This window comes from Manacus vitellinus, unplaced genomic scaffold (assembly GCF_001715985.3).
Source record: "Manacus vitellinus isolate BGI_N305 unplaced genomic scaffold, ASM171598v3 scaffold_0_pilon, whole genome shotgun sequence".
Taxonomy (NCBI): Eukaryota; Metazoa; Chordata; class Aves; order Passeriformes; family Pipridae; genus Manacus; species Manacus vitellinus.
In genome coordinates, this window is record NW_021938789.1 from 34974205 (window position 1) to 34990329 (window position 16125).

Consider the following 16125-nt stretch of genomic DNA (forward strand, 5'->3'; position numbering starts at 1 on the left):
TGAGAGCTGCAGGCTGAGCCCTGGGTGGCCCCCTCTGCATAACAAGGGACACGGATACATGGATCAGACACTCAGAGGCAAGGCAGGAGACAACGACCCCCAGAATTTGCTGTGTTCAGATTGTGAGGGTATGTCCAGCTACAGAAGCCCAGGGTTCCTTGTCTGGGGTGCCTCATCAGAGGCACTAGCTCAAGTTGTTATTTTGTTATTGCACCAAAGATTAAATTATTTTATGGATCGAGACGTTTGAGACCCTGCTATAGGAAACCTGGGGTTGAACCAGATAGGGTACCTTGTCTGACTGTGTGTCTGGTATGTGTAGTTGTGAAGGGGCTTTGATCCCAGCTCAGGTGATGCGAGTGTGACTGCCAGAGTGGCTCCTGGGTGGTCAGACAGGGAAGTTTCCCTGGCACTGCCTGTGCAGGCTCAGCAGACTTTAAATACAGGAATCTCTAGTGTATATGAGACTTACCCACGGTGTGCTACTGATGTGTTCAGTGTTGCTGAAAGCTGTGTAAAATGAAGGTTTTAGACACCCATGATAGCACTAGCTCATGAAATGGATTTTGTTTGCCTAGGATAAGGACTGCAAATGTAAGTGATAATCAGGATCACTGCTTGAAAACTAAAGCTCCTGTCTGGAGCAAAGTAAGAAACACAAAATGAATGGCTTATGCTCATGTCATCACCACCATAAAAGAATGATGATGAAAAGTGCTTGAGCTGATTTTTTTTTTTAACATATGATTTTTCAGTCATTTGTTTTACATCCTCTGAACAGATCAGTAGTGTGACAGTAAGGTCACTAACAAAACTAGGTCTGGCTGGAATGGGGTTAATTTTGTTTATAATCACTTGTAAGGTGCTGTGCTTTAGATTTGTGACTACAATAATCTTGATAACATACCAGCATTTGGCTGTTGTTGAAGAGTGCTTGCGCAATCTCAAGGCTTTTTCTTTTTCCCATTCTTCCTCCCAGCCCACCAGTAAGGAGGCTGGGAGTGAGCAAGAACGTGAGCGAAGACACTGCCAGGACATCTGACCCAGACTGAGTAAAGTCACATAATATCATGCTCAGCAATAAAAACTATGTTAGAGGAAGAAAAAGACAATATTTTTTTACTTCAGAGATGGGTATTTTTCAGAGAAGGACTGGACATTGGTACGCCTACGGGAGCTGGTGAGCAAACTCCTTTGCTTTGCTTTTTTAATTTATTTTTTTTTCTCTTTTCTTCACCTATTAAACTGTCTTTAACTTCATCCACGAGTTTCCTCACATTTGCTCTTCATATTGATTTCTCTTGTTCTACTGGAGTGAGGGGGACTGAGCGAGTGGCTGTGTGGGTGCTCAGCCTGGGTGTGTGGGTGCTGCTAACTGGGGTAAAATCCCTGCACCTCAGAAAAAGAGATTTTGCACTTTTGTAATGATCAATGATTTTATATAGATCAGGAAGGAAACCAATAAATACCCTAACTATATTTCATACAGTGATGAACAGAGATGCTTTTTCAAGTACCAAATGTGAAGCATCATGCAACGAGAGTGACTCAGAAAAAAAATTTTGGCAAATCTTCTAAGGAAATAACACTTGAAACATCCTTGTTTTGATTACAACTGGAATTCACATCCTATATCTGTATGTTCATTTGTCTTTGCACGACAAAAGCCTTGTGTATCACTATGAATATAATAGATTCTTTTTCAGAGGAAGAAATTGAAAAATTATTCCCATAAAAAGCCTACTTTTCCATGTGCCTGCTTGCTTCAGATCATGGACCTCTCCAGGTGTAAAAAATTGCATTATTTGACTTATTTTCGAGAAGTGCAAATATACTGTATGAAGAATAGAAGAAAAAAAATTCTCCAGTCACATAGTTTGAACTTTGATAGTGTATAATCCTTTGAGACTAATGAAAAAACCCCTATGTTTTGGGACCCATCAACAAATTAATAAAAGAAAAAAGAAAGGAAAATTCTTGTGTAATTCTCAGTAATTAATACAGCAACTTGTGCTTCAAGGAAGTCATAATTGGTTCCAAAGTTTTCAATCATCTTATCCATCTGCAAAAGCATTACAAAAGTGTTTTAAAACTTTCTGGAACATGTCCTTACCAAACATTTGTCTTTCCATCTGCAAGTAGATTTTTTAGGATGTACTTTTCTTAGTTAAGAAAATACTTACTCTTTTTATATTCTTACAGATGATAAAAGGTATTTTGATTATTTTATGAAAAGTTGGAAGCAATTCACTTGATAGTTTAGAAAGATAAATAAAAACTGTGTAAGGACTACTGTATATAGAAGAAGTCAGTGGGAATATATATATTGTCTATTGTGCTGTCTTCAAATCTTGTTCACTCTGTTCCTTAAGCAAATATTCTTGTTACTTGTTAAGCTAAATACAGGAATAATAGGAACTTTTTGTTTTTCATACAGAACACCTGAATTGATTCCAAAAAACAATGCAATACTGACTTGGTTAAACTTGAATTTCCTTAAGAATTAACTTCCCTGTATGGTCACTCATACAGTTATGCAGGAACTCAGTCTTAAAAGTATTTTAATATATGTTTCCAGATTTGCATCCAAGGGAGTACAAGTGCCAGAAAAGAGGAAGTTAGAAATGGGATTTAGTAAGAGGAGTGGGCCACACTTTTGGTGGGGAAACGAGCTTAACCTGAGTGAGAAAAAACCTTGGTAATCACTTTTTTCCCCCTTCTTTTGTGAAAAGTAAATGATTATTCTTATAGATTATGAAAGCTAGAATAGTCTAAGTATTTTAATTAGTGTACCTAATGAGATTAAAAATTTCTTGTGTCTTACTCCATATTTTTGTTCAAATTTAAAAAAAAAAATCTAAATCCAGACTTAGAGAAGAGAAATTTCAGAATGTAACAATATTGCAATGCTCCTGGGCATGAGGGCTTGGGATAAGACTCTTGTTCTCACTATGAAGGTTGACAGACCTTCACAGATTGTGTCAGAAATGAAAATTTATTAAATATATAACATCCCCTACAAAAAAAAAAAGAATTTATGTTTTTCTGATTCTTGTAAATGTTTCACTTCTTACCAGGATTTGAATTTTTTGCAGTTACCTAGGATCATTTCATAAGATTTCTATTGCATTCAGCAAAATTTCTTAATTGAAACCTCCTCATCTGTTGTTCATAAAGTAATTCACAAAATAATGAACACTTCATAAAAATGCATGTGTAGGTAGAATGAAAAGGAATGTAGGAAGCTTATTCCCAGGTAGCAATGAAAACGTGAAGAGACCTTTTAACTCCTTCTACTTTAAGTTTGCTGTGTTAAGTTTGTCACATCATTATCTGAACACCTTCTGTGACGTTCACTCACAAAGTGACTAAAACACATCTTAGAATCTCTCTTGTTCTCCCCAAGGAAGAAATCTGTACGGTAGACCATATATTTATGGGGTTTTTCTGCTGTGTTTGGGGGGTGAGCATATTGATTTTTGATTGGAGGTTTTTTGGGGGGAGGCTGGTTTTTTTTTGGTTTTGTTAATTTTTTTTTTCTCCCAACTTTCACAACAATTTCTATTAATGGTAAGGAGAAAAATTCAAAGAAACATGCTTCACACCTGGATCAGCCAGATTGAGCTTTCATAATACTTTTTATCTAAGAGAGCATGTCTCACAGTACCAGATGGCTTCTGTATATACCTGTATTTCTATGATATGTATTTTATAACCTAACAAGCCACGTAGCCTTTAACTATGAGGTTATGTTAGGACATAGAGAGGGGAAAGGTAGTACAGAGAGAGAACTGAGCGATGGGAAGAAGGCCAGTCCTGTTTGAGATGGGGAAAAAATGCTATAATCATCAAGGTTTTAGAGAACAAGTAGATATAAAGTCAGTGTATTTTCAGAACAAAAGGTTAGAAGAAGGGGAAATTCAATTTTCAAGGTCTCCTTATGAGAAAAATTTAAAAAATGTTAAAAAACATTATGATATTATTGACATCATCATCAACAACATCATCAGTACCTCGCTGTAATGAGAAATATGCTCTCTGTCTCTTCTCTTTATCTAAGTCCATACCTCAGGATCTTCATTAAGAAAACACAGCAGAATGACATCTAGCTGAATGGAGAGGGAAAGGATTCAGTTCCCAATTGCATTTCCCCTGTGGCTGACTTTCAATAGAAAAGTTTTTCTCATGGTGTCAGAGAAAGTACTTATGCAAGAAATATAAAAAACTTCAGACCTTCATGTTATAAAAAGCTTTCAGAAAGTAGCTGGGTAAAAGATAACAGACAAAACTTCAATCCATATGAAGAAGTAAACATCTTAAATGTTTGAAGAACTTTCAGCTGTACATTCTCCTGGAAATACATCCTTCATAGTAAAAAATTCATACAATAAATGTGGTTTATGACAAATATGTATTTAAATTTTTGATGAGAAAACATGAATACGAATGAAAATTCTTTACTAGTAGAGTAATACACAGTGTTGACATTGGTAATCTGGTTCTACTGCTTAAGATTTATTGTTATATTTGATCAGTTTCCATAATCAGTTTAAAGATGGTTAGAGTTACTTTCACACTGTTGCATTCAGAGAATATTGTAGTATATGCATGTAGCTTTGATCAGATATTTTATTAACTGATTTATTCAGACTGTCTGGAAAAATATGTGAGTAAATTTGTTGGGTTGAACATAGAAAACAGCTTTTTACACATATTCTAGATACACATTTTAAACTGATTTGCTTAAAGTATGTGTTTGTGACTCACATTTGATCTCTAACAGTAGACAGTACAACTTTGGTACTGTTTTTTATTGAGTGAATTCTTCTCTCCATCAGTCCTTTCACCCTGAAGTCTTTTGGAAGTCCTGTTGTCACTCTCCCCTGCATTCTGAACTTTAAAAAAAACCAGTTATTGAATAAAGTAACTGTGCTTGTCTTAATGAAAATAGTTTTCATCAGATGTTCCAAACTAGATTCTTTAGACTTTTAATGATGCTAGTCACATATTTATTTCCTGCTGAAAATAAAAAAGATGGAAAAGAGACTTGATAATCTGGGCACTGACGCTTTAATGAGACAATTCTGTGTAATCATGCAAATCACTATTTGGCTGGCTTTTTTGGATGAAGTAGCTCATTCTCCACTTGCTAAATGGTAACCCTGCATGGCATAAAAAAAGAATTCTTCCTTTTTTATGTCATCACAGTTCAGTGGAAATGCTGTGTCACTGGCATTTGCATTTTGCTGTACCGATACTCAGTGGTGCTTTTTTTTTAAGTCTGGCTTCTGTTCTAACAGAAGTGCCAGTCAGAACATTCATTTTTTTTTCAATTTTTTATGTTAGCCCAGTACTAACATAAGAGTATAAAATTACTGACTCTCTTCGATGGATCTCAGAGTAGCAATTGTAATTGTTCTCATTTAACAGTCCATTGATACAAGAGGTTGAATCTCTTAGGATTCTATGATATTTTCACTTATTAGGAATATCCTAAACTACGTTATACATTGAATCTACATTATAGTCTATATCATAAAGCTGGTGAAATTTTCTGGACTCTATACAGTAGCTTGAAAGGAATATCTATAAGATTTCATTTTAGTCAACACTTCCACAACAGGATATATACATAATGTTATTCTGCTAATGTGTTTAGCTTTTCCTATTTCAGACAGGTTTTGCTAATATAGCAGATATATGTATACATATGTTTATATATACATATTCATCTGTAGGGGTCTTTTGCTAACACTATTTAGGTATGATTTATGACTTGATATGAGCTATGCTTATGTTTTGTTTTCTTGGTCAAGTCTTGTTTATTAGAAATTACTAACTTTGGAGAACTATTCTTATCTAATCCAAAACAGCATTTACTTAAATGATATGACTTCATTAGCACCTCACTCACTATCCCAATTAAAGAATAGTCTTCAAAGCTATAGGCATACCAACCACATATTCACAATTACTGTAGCAGAATACAGCAAGATATCTTTCTTTTTGCATTCTAATAACCATCCAGCTGCTTTTGCTTTCAGACTACAGCAGACTCTGATTAAAAACCTGAAGCTTATTTGTATTTCAAACAGTTTACTGAGCACTTCCACTGCAGTTGCATACTTAGCAATGTGTTCCTGGCAGACCCTTGCCATTTTCCCTTGAGGGTAGAGGTGCCTACTGGAGTGCTGCTATGCTCCCTTCTGTCTATCCTCTCTCTAGCTTGCTATGTAGACCAGAAATCTGTAGAGGAGGCAACCAGCTGTGACAGGTGTTTACAGTCCTGGTGCTGTTTCAATTCTGTCTTATTATTGGAAATAATGGAACTACTGTCCAAGAAAATACAGAATGTTAGCTTGGCGAGGCTGCTAGGAAGCCTCTAAAGCAGCCTGGTGTGCACTGCAGCTAAAAGAAGCACTTATTAGCTTAGTCCCACTTCTGTGACTTTTGTTTGCACAAGCTTTTGTGCATATGTGCTGAAATGAGTTAGGCCAAGAATCCATGTTAAAGTTAACAAGGAAACAAACAGAAATGGTTACTTTAAAATCCAGCTGAGAAGGTCAGGCCTGATAATACTTATAAACTCTGTGATCAGAGCCTTTCCGAAGGGGAATTATTCAGTACCATCCATCATATCTATCTTCAAGGTGAGACCTTGTTAGGATGCCAGGTACCTGGCAGATTGCTTAGATCTTCAGTAGTGTTCCTGAAATGAATGATAAGCATTCAGTTGCCGTTATACCTGACATTAAAGGATATATGCTGCACCAGGTTTAAAGAGCAGATTTTAGGAGAACCACGAACACTGAACCACCTGTTTTTATGTTAAATCATGTATATTGCACCTCTCTGAAATCAAATTCACAAAGAAAAAAGAACCTTTTAGCACTTAAGGGGAAAAAGCATAAAAAGCCTCGGACCACTTCCCAAGTTAATTGTTTGGAGCATTTCACAGTGTAGTTCTACCTTTTTATTCCTTGTGAATCAAAAAATGTGATTTAACAGATGTCTTCCCTTCTTTGCAGTATTTTCAATATTGAAACACAAACCAGATATTTGATCATAGGCAAATATATATTTTTTATAAGGAAAAAAGAGTATTTATTTTGGATCCAATTTTACAAGTGAGTACTTCCTGTCAAGATATACCCCAGTCCAAAGTCAGTCAATACTCTGCTCTATGTAAGGTAGGTAGATATATGAGGCATAGTCTATATAAGGAAGAGATAGGATATATTTACCTTTATATAGAGTATGCCTGAAACAGTGGTTTCTATATATATAGATATAGATAGATATATCTATATCTATTTCATCTATATCTATACCTTATATAGAGTATACCTGAAATCTATATGTATCTTGTATAGAGTATACCTAAAACAGTGAATAGTTTATACCTATTATGCACCAAATAAAAAATGATTCGGATTCACATTTTTCAAATAAAAAATGATTCTTAGAGTGTCACTTTTTAGTGTGCTGTTTGTGTTGTAAATATCACAGTATGTATAGTAATGAAAAATACTGCATGAGAATAAAGCACCCTTTGAGACCTTCCAGACAAAATGTGGAGTTATCTAAAAAGATTTCAATATATTTACTTTAGAAATGGTTGGCAGCTGCATGCCCATTCAGATTGGCTGCTCCACAGTATTACGCAGAAGAGATGAGATGGCCGCCGAATAAGTGTTTTGATTTACAAAGTCCTATGACTAGTTTATAATTATTTATAAGTCATCTGTCTTATATGGCTGTAATGGACTATTTTAAAGCAGAAGATATATGGTTGTTGAATGCACACATGACAGAATCTTACTCTGACCTTGTATTTGGTTGAATTACTCCTTTTGTCATCTGCACATTTTTTTCATTTATTAACAGTGGCCTTCAAGACAGTGCTTATTGTTATTTTCTTCTGACGTGTGTAAATGGTGACAAGAATGGGGCCAAAAGGCTTCATGACCCATGTTCTCTGAAGTGAAGAAAATATTCAGATGTGAGTTGTATAGTTATGGTCTTCTCATTTATGTTTTTAAAAAATTGCTGGTGAGTTGTTTTAATTATTTATTTCTCTCTTTCCACCATACATTATTATAGTTGAAATAACTCCTGGATTGTGAATACTAAAAGTAACTAAAGCAGCTCCATATAACAAATTGAAGTGTTCCTTGTTCCAGTTATAAAGAATGTTTTTGTAATGTGCAAACCTAATCCAAATTCCAATAAATTCTTACTGATATTTTTAGTCAGGTTTACTAACAAGTACATGAGTGAATGACTAACACTATTGGGTTAGTTCTTAAGTGTTTAAACTTCTCTTGGCTTGGACTAAATCTGGAATATTTTCATTTGGAACAGCTAAGTAGTAATATTTGGTTGCTGCTTCTCTACATGGAGGAATAAGCAAAAAACATACAAAGAGGTTCTTCATCTTAATGCTGACCTCAGCCGTGGTTTGTTGTTGCTGATTTTGCTTTTTGTTGTTGTTGTTGCTGGTGGTTGTTAATTGCTTCTTCTAGCATTCCAAAAGAATGTAATTTTGGCTGAGTGCATTTTCTGCAGGTCCAAGTCTTGTTTTTCATGACTGTGGCAGTGAGGTTGATCCAACTGCAGGGAAAATTGAGTCCTTTTTGTTTTTTCCTTCCGATATTTATTTCTGCTTTTTTTTCCCTCAAGCAGGTTACAAAACATGAAATTGGTCAGATTAGTTTCAGATTTAAATAGGGGAAATTAAACACTTATTATTTAGCTGTTTGTGTTTTCAGGTACTTAAAACTCACAGATTCATAATGCTGAAAGGGAAGATCACATAAGCCGTCTCCTGAAGCTTTAAACATTTGTTTGCTTAAATATTTTTCCCTATTTTAAATATATTCTTTCAGATATTTTCTAACATAATAATTAGTACAGCAGGAGCCAAATTCTTATTGGCTTTACAGATCAATCTTTTATATTTACATAAATTCTACATCAACTGTGGTACCATGGTTACATAATTACGATTTAGCCTTGCAAGTGACTGGTGCTAAACCAGTGCTGGGATTGAGTCTACATATCCCAACTAAACTAGTATCATATTCTTTGTTTTTCAAATAGCTACAAGTTCCTCTGTATAAAAATAGTATTCCTTAATCAATTCCTTAATCAAGAATTCACAATTCTCAGACATTCTCACAGAAATGTCTGTCTTTGTTTTTCCAAAAAGCTGAAAGTACTAATAGAACTATTGGTATGATTTTGTGATTTCCTGGATCAACATTACTCTACCAAAATTTGATTTCAGTAAAATTGTCTTTGTGATGGTAATCTAATTCACTTGCTATAATATCTGTATTTCAGTGAAACAGGATTTCAAATGGATTTCTTTACTTTATTGATCATCTGAGAATAAAGATAGCAGAAAGAGTTATTATTTTCCAAGACTGAAGAGAAACTACTGATGTTCGTAAGTTGGTGATGTTGGGATGGATTGCATATCATTAAATTGTCTTTTTGAGATGAAATAGAATAATGCCATTCAAGATATTCTCCTGGATTTGCTAAAAAATACTTTTTTTACCTTTTTTTTTTTGCTGATAAATGAGAGACTGCAAGAAGAAAAAGGCAAAGGAGAATCCTTCTAATTTTTTTTTTTTTGCAAAAGAGATGAAAAGAACAGTGACCACTTGTGAAAGTGATCCAATGGTGATCTTTGAGTTTCTATTATTTTTTCTATATATATATTTGAGGATTATTTTTCAAATACCCTTGGAAAAATTATTGCTACAAGAGGTTTTACTATGATGTGTTTTTTCCTTATTTCTATGACCTTCTACAAATAACGGTTAGGTATTCTGTTAAAATGAGAGATAAAGCACATGCTTTACTGTAGTACAGGTACAGATACTATGATGATGGATGAGTAAACTGAGAATTTGTTGATTGTAAGATAATATTATATTGTAGGTAATCTATCTAGATGCTCAAGAATACTAGATCTGTCATTTTATGTTTTACGTAGTTTTATTATTCAAGGTTTTTTAATCTTACTTTGCCTATAAAAAGTTTTCTTATTCATAAATTCAACAAAGTATGCAGAAAAAAACCCAACAAAGTATGCAGAAAAAACCCCACTGAAACAGGATTTCAAATGGCTTTCATTACCTCACTGATCTTCTGAAAAGCACCTCTGATCACCAATCATGCATTTCACTTGTTACTTAGATTTTCTAGTAGAAAATGTTTTGATTCTTCTTATTTTCTTCTTGTTTTATTGTGATGTCCTGTTTTAAAAAATTTAAATATAGCATTTAGATGCAGACTGTGATAAATTCCGGTCTCACTTTATACATGTGGATCTGGATAAGCAAAACTCCCCTGGGAAACTATGAATGGGAACGCAAAAGGGACTAGGACTGTAGCTGCCTAATGCTGTGATCTACTCCTCTCTGTATGACTGGTAAGCTGTATCTTGCTCAGTAATATCCTGCTGCTACTTGTCTTCTCCTAATTTGGATCAAAGTAGTGGGAGAAAGTTGCATACATTGGAGAGAAAGGTGAGGTGAAAAGAGCAGAACACGGACCTGATCCAACTGACAGTTCCATCCACTTTTTATTATTTCAGAGATATCTAAGAATTCACAAGGTAAATTTCTCATTACAACTCTTAAAATGTAGCTGACTTCAAGGCTGGCAGAATTAGGGGTCAATCTACTATTCCAGAAAAGTACTATACAGGCTCTTTTCCTTCTCGCATCCCATAGTTAACTATGCAGACATAAAAATGAAATAAATGTGGTTCTGAGTGCATTCTTGTAGAATTCGAGCATTATGGATTCAACTTCATATCATTACTCAGCTTTTTTAAAATACAGAAAGTCAGCTGAGATTAAAATTATAAACTCTCATTTAATAGTTCTGTTTCTTTCCCAGGACATTTTTCAGTGCCTGAAAGGTTACTCAGGGAATCATGTTTGTGAAAATTTTTGGTTTTCTTGGTCTTGGTTTTTTTTTTTCCCCCCCCCTCACCTCTCTCCTGTTTCACTCTCTTTAGAAGAGGTAGCAGGTCTCAGTGTTTCAATATAATATTTTTATGCTCATTCTCCTGACCCCAATTTGTTTAAATTGTGAAGTCTGGAAATATTTATACATTGTTCTGTATACTTCCCTTGTTAAAAAATTCAAAACAGGAAAAGAATCTGCTAGGCTGAAACATAGTATTGCAACATTAGGACAGTTAATAAAATAAAAATGTAACATCTGATACCTTAATTACTTCCCTGTTGATCACTCTCATCTCATGAAATAGTAATTAATCACGTATTTTATAAAGTGAAGAATAACAAAATCTCTATGAAGACTCTGAGAAACCCTGCAGATGGTAAATTATTTGCTTAAAATTAAGACACTACAGCATAGCATTTCGACTAATGCATTTATCATAGCCTACTGCAGATATTGGTACTTAAAAATTATGTTGTTGGTAAATCAAAGAAGATTTACGTCAAGGACATTGTTTTGCCTCATAGTGTTTTGGAAATACATGACTGTTTGGATCAGGGGAATTCTGAATCATAATGCTATATAGCATCCTACTTTCTGGAGTACCTGTGTAAATATGAAAATGGTCTTCAGTTTTAAAAACAAGGATTACCAGATCTCTGTGCATATTAGGTCCCTGTCGTACTAAGCAATATGAGTGACTAACATCAAATGATCATCCTACTTCTACATGTTGAGTATTCCCAATAGTCCATTATAGCCCAGTGTTATAAGTCAGCGTTCTAAAACAGTCTGTCTCATCCTTTATGTTTGCAACATCATAAGTTAATTATTAGTGGTGAGATCACATTAAAATAAACCAATTTGAAATTTATACTTTGCTCTCTCAACCCCAAAAAGGCAAGACCGTACTGAAAACTTCATGACCTCTATCATGTAATATGAAGTATCCATTCCTAACCACCTTTCAGCATATTGCCCTGGACAATTTCTGGTGAAAACAGACTGTTGTTGATCCCCTAGTGGAAAATAATGTTAAGGAACTCAGATTTAACAATGTTAATCCTTATGAGGAGGCTGAAGGCTACTTTAAAATCATTTCAGTGTCCATGCGTTTCTAATAATAATTGATACTTTTTCTGGGCTCACAGAGTAATTGTTACAACAAAACTATCAAATTCATTCTTGGATGATAATTGATTTCAAAGAAACAAAACATCATAACATCCCAAATCTTGAATGTGGAAAAAAATGAACAATGTTCAGTAATATGACAAGCAAATTACTCCAGGAAAATACCCCTCAAAAAAACAAGACATTACATAACTAAGGAATGAACGCCAATTGATACATAAATAGTGTTTGAATTCTCAGGAAAACATAATCCAATAGGAAATGTATTGGTAGGAATTTTGTCATAAAATCATCATAGAATCATACAATGGTCTGGCTTGGAAGGCACCTTACAAATCATCTAGTTCCAACCCCCCTGTTGAACAGGGACACCTTCTACTAGACGAGGTTTCTCAGAACATCATCCCACCAGGCCTTAAACATTCCCAGGGATGGGGCATCCAGAACTTCCCTGGGCAACCTATTCCAGTGCTTCACCACCCTTACAGTAAAGAATTTCTTCCTCATATCTAATCCAAACTTACTCTCTCTGAGTTTGAAGCCATTCCTCCTTGTACGGTCACTACGTGCTCTCGTAAAAAACCCTTCTCCATCTTTCTTATGGTATTTATCATCAAGTAGCATCCAAACTTCACAGCATTGACTACAACTGTCATTTAAAGAGATGACATTTAATACTTGTACATATAGTAAATTACTGGTGCATGTTTTAACTCTGAAAATGTCTATGATTATTCATATGTGTTTGGCTGCTATCTCTCCTGCTGCTTAGGTGTGCATCACTGTGGGAGAAGTATAATTAGGAAATCACTATGTCTTAGCACACTATATTTCTTAACAATCAACACTTTATAGAGCAGAGTAATTTAACACAGAAAACCAAAACTCAGTGTGAGACCTGTCAGTAGAGGTTTTGTCTCAAGCAGCTGACACTTGCTACAGACAATGAAATCTAGAGATTAGATACCTGGGTTAGCACATCTCTACCTGGTTTTTTAGTACCTTTAAGCTATTCTTCTTTTTGTCCTCCTGTTCTGAATAAATGTAGATGTATATCGGCTTTTCTTTCTCACAGTTTGGTGCTACAGACTCTAATTTTAATAGGTGAATTATTTCTAGTGCCTAGTTATCAGCAACATTTTTGTGGGTTTCTGAATCACTGTTTGAGACAGCTGCTTGCACTGTCAACCTGAGAGCTGTCTTTAAAATGATACATCCTTGACATACATAATTAACTAATCTGGAGAGAAATATGGTTGACTGAAAGCTGCACAGGGTCAGAAAAAAAGCCTGCTACTTGGCACATACTCACATAAACTAATTGACCTAAACTGAGCAGTAGAAATTAATCATGCTTTCAGCCATTTCTCCTGCCATCTGTGTCCCTCCTTTATTAGGTTTAATGTTTTAATTTTTCCCACACAAGCATCAGGTACCTGTCTGATGAAGATGACCACAGGTTTATCTGCTTTTTTTTTTGACAGTATGGAATTGTCCATCAGGAATAAAAAATAAGAGGACCAGCTTTCAATAGGTGGAAAATAGTTTGAAGAGTTTCAGCAGTGGTGATAACAGATCTGAAGAAGTGCAGGTGGTAACCATTGTGGATGGGGGGAAAAAAAACCCCTAAAATATTTAGAAGGACAAATTAAATTCAGGCTGTATTAGGCATCTGGATTGGGTCTCAGTTGACTGGAAATCACTAAAAATATGAATTTATTTTAATTCAAATATTAATATGTGTTTTGAAAAACACAGATATTTTAAAAAATTGTATCCAGTCCTTGATTTAAGAATTTTTCTAAGTAAGCCATGTGTAATTCATCTTCAATCTATTAATATTAGAAAGTGGTTGTTAGATTTACCTAAAAGCCTTTCCTGTCACCAAAGTAAACACATTTTTTGATCATCAATGGAATACCATATTTAAACATGGGCTCCCCTTTCTTCAGTGAAAGGAATCAAGGTGTTAAAAAAATTAATTATTCTAAATTGTAATTTCTGTAAATTTGCATTTCTTCTAATATATTTGGAAGAGACCTGCATAATATGAATTAAGCTAGTCTCATGTTTCAAACAAATCCTGTGCCTGTTTCCTTTTGTGATTTAGATTGTATATTACATGTGGTTCTGCTTGAAATTTCTTCCTCACACACTATAAACATGAGTTTTGCATGTATGATTGCACATAGAACACTTCAGTGATCTCAGACATTGTGGTAGGATTCTTAAAATGAATTAATATGTCAAAGTTCTGATTGCATGTTTTGCAAATGAGGCATACAATTTTGTCAGAAATATGGCAATAAGCGTATATTTTGTCAGAAATATGGTTTATCCTTTGCATAGATCAAGATGAGTCTGGGCAAGGGAGAACCACTGAGAGGGTTCCTATGAAATAAACAGCATCAAGCTCAGGATACTCTTTGAGTTGGAAATATTTACATGGTAATAGATAACTTTGGAAATGCTTCCAATCAGCTTCTTGCACGTGGATGCAACTTGATCACCTAAAATATTTCTACCTAAGTATATATTTTTCTGTTTGAAAACTGGGTATATTCTAATGCAAATCAGAACTTCAAATCTTCAAGCATACACATAAATTATCTTTTGAAACACTTCACCCACTCTGAGAACATAGTGGCATTGCATGTACTTCTTATAAAGAAAGAATTATAGTAAAAATTATGCTCATGTAATTCTTACAAACATAAACACTGTACAAAGAAAGCAAGGGTTTAAACATTGTTTAGCGTGATCTCCTCTGACAAAAGGAAATTTTATAACAGATTCATTTAAAAGAGTAAAATATACTATGTTAAACTCCAAGATTAAGAGTACTATACAGAGGTGAAAGTATTCCTACAGTTACATAATTGCTGATGTCCCTTGCTGGGACACAGTAACTCAGTCTTCATAGTAGATTCTACCATAGACTACTGTTACTGTCTGTGCTAGACCAGGCCTAGAACGGTAGATAACGCATGGGGAACTTTCGTGCAGATTATACACATGCTACAAGTTTAAGAGGGCTGCTATATTGTGACAAGTTCTAATATCACACAAAGAGCACTGGCTGTTTCTGTTTTCATAACCCATTTGAGGAAATAAAGTGTGATGAATCTGTTCTACAGTTTTCACATGTGATCAAGTCTACCAACCTGGAGGGAGACTGGAAAAGTGGCCGGGGAAACAAATGTTATAAGTGTTTAGTGCTCATTTCAGTTGAAGAAGTTCTCCTAAGTTACTGGACAAATCCTCTGAATCCCAACCTCTCAGGGTACACTGGGAAAAAAAGTAACAAGATTCATTACTTCAATCTCCCAATTTAATTAGGTGAAAGAAAAGCTCATGGTTGTATTTTGTAATTTATTCTCTGCTTTTTACTTCAGGCCGTATACAAAAATAGTAACATCTTCTTGCAGAATCTGTTGCTGTACTTTGAATCTACAAAGCAATATGTGTAATAATTTAATGGGGGGAAAAAGAAAGTAAACCCCTCATTTGTTTATTTTGTCCTGAGTGCAACACCTCAACTTCAGATGAATGTACAGTTGCTGGATTGTTTTATTATGCTTAAGACAGCTTTCTAGTAGTAGTTGCTGTATTAAAATATTTTTAAAATTTAGTTTTACATTAGCTTGTAAGTATGAACTATTCTCTAAAAAAAAATTCCATGAAAATATAAAGCATTGTCTTTAATTATTTAATTAAAATTTGTGTTCTCATTTAGAAGGAGTCAGTCTGATGCGTTGCATACCAAGAGATTTTACAATGATACAAGAGTGTCATCTAGTGAATGATTTGGGTGTAGGACAAATGCCTCAATAGTATCCAGATTTTGAGTCATAGTATAAGTACAGCTGGTTAGACAGCAGGAATGCTCAGAGCATTTTAAAACTTTCCTTCAGATCAACACTTCACACTAACAAGAATTATTTGAAAATTGTACTATTAAAAGGAAAAAGATAATTTGTCGTTTACTGCTTCAAGACATGCTAC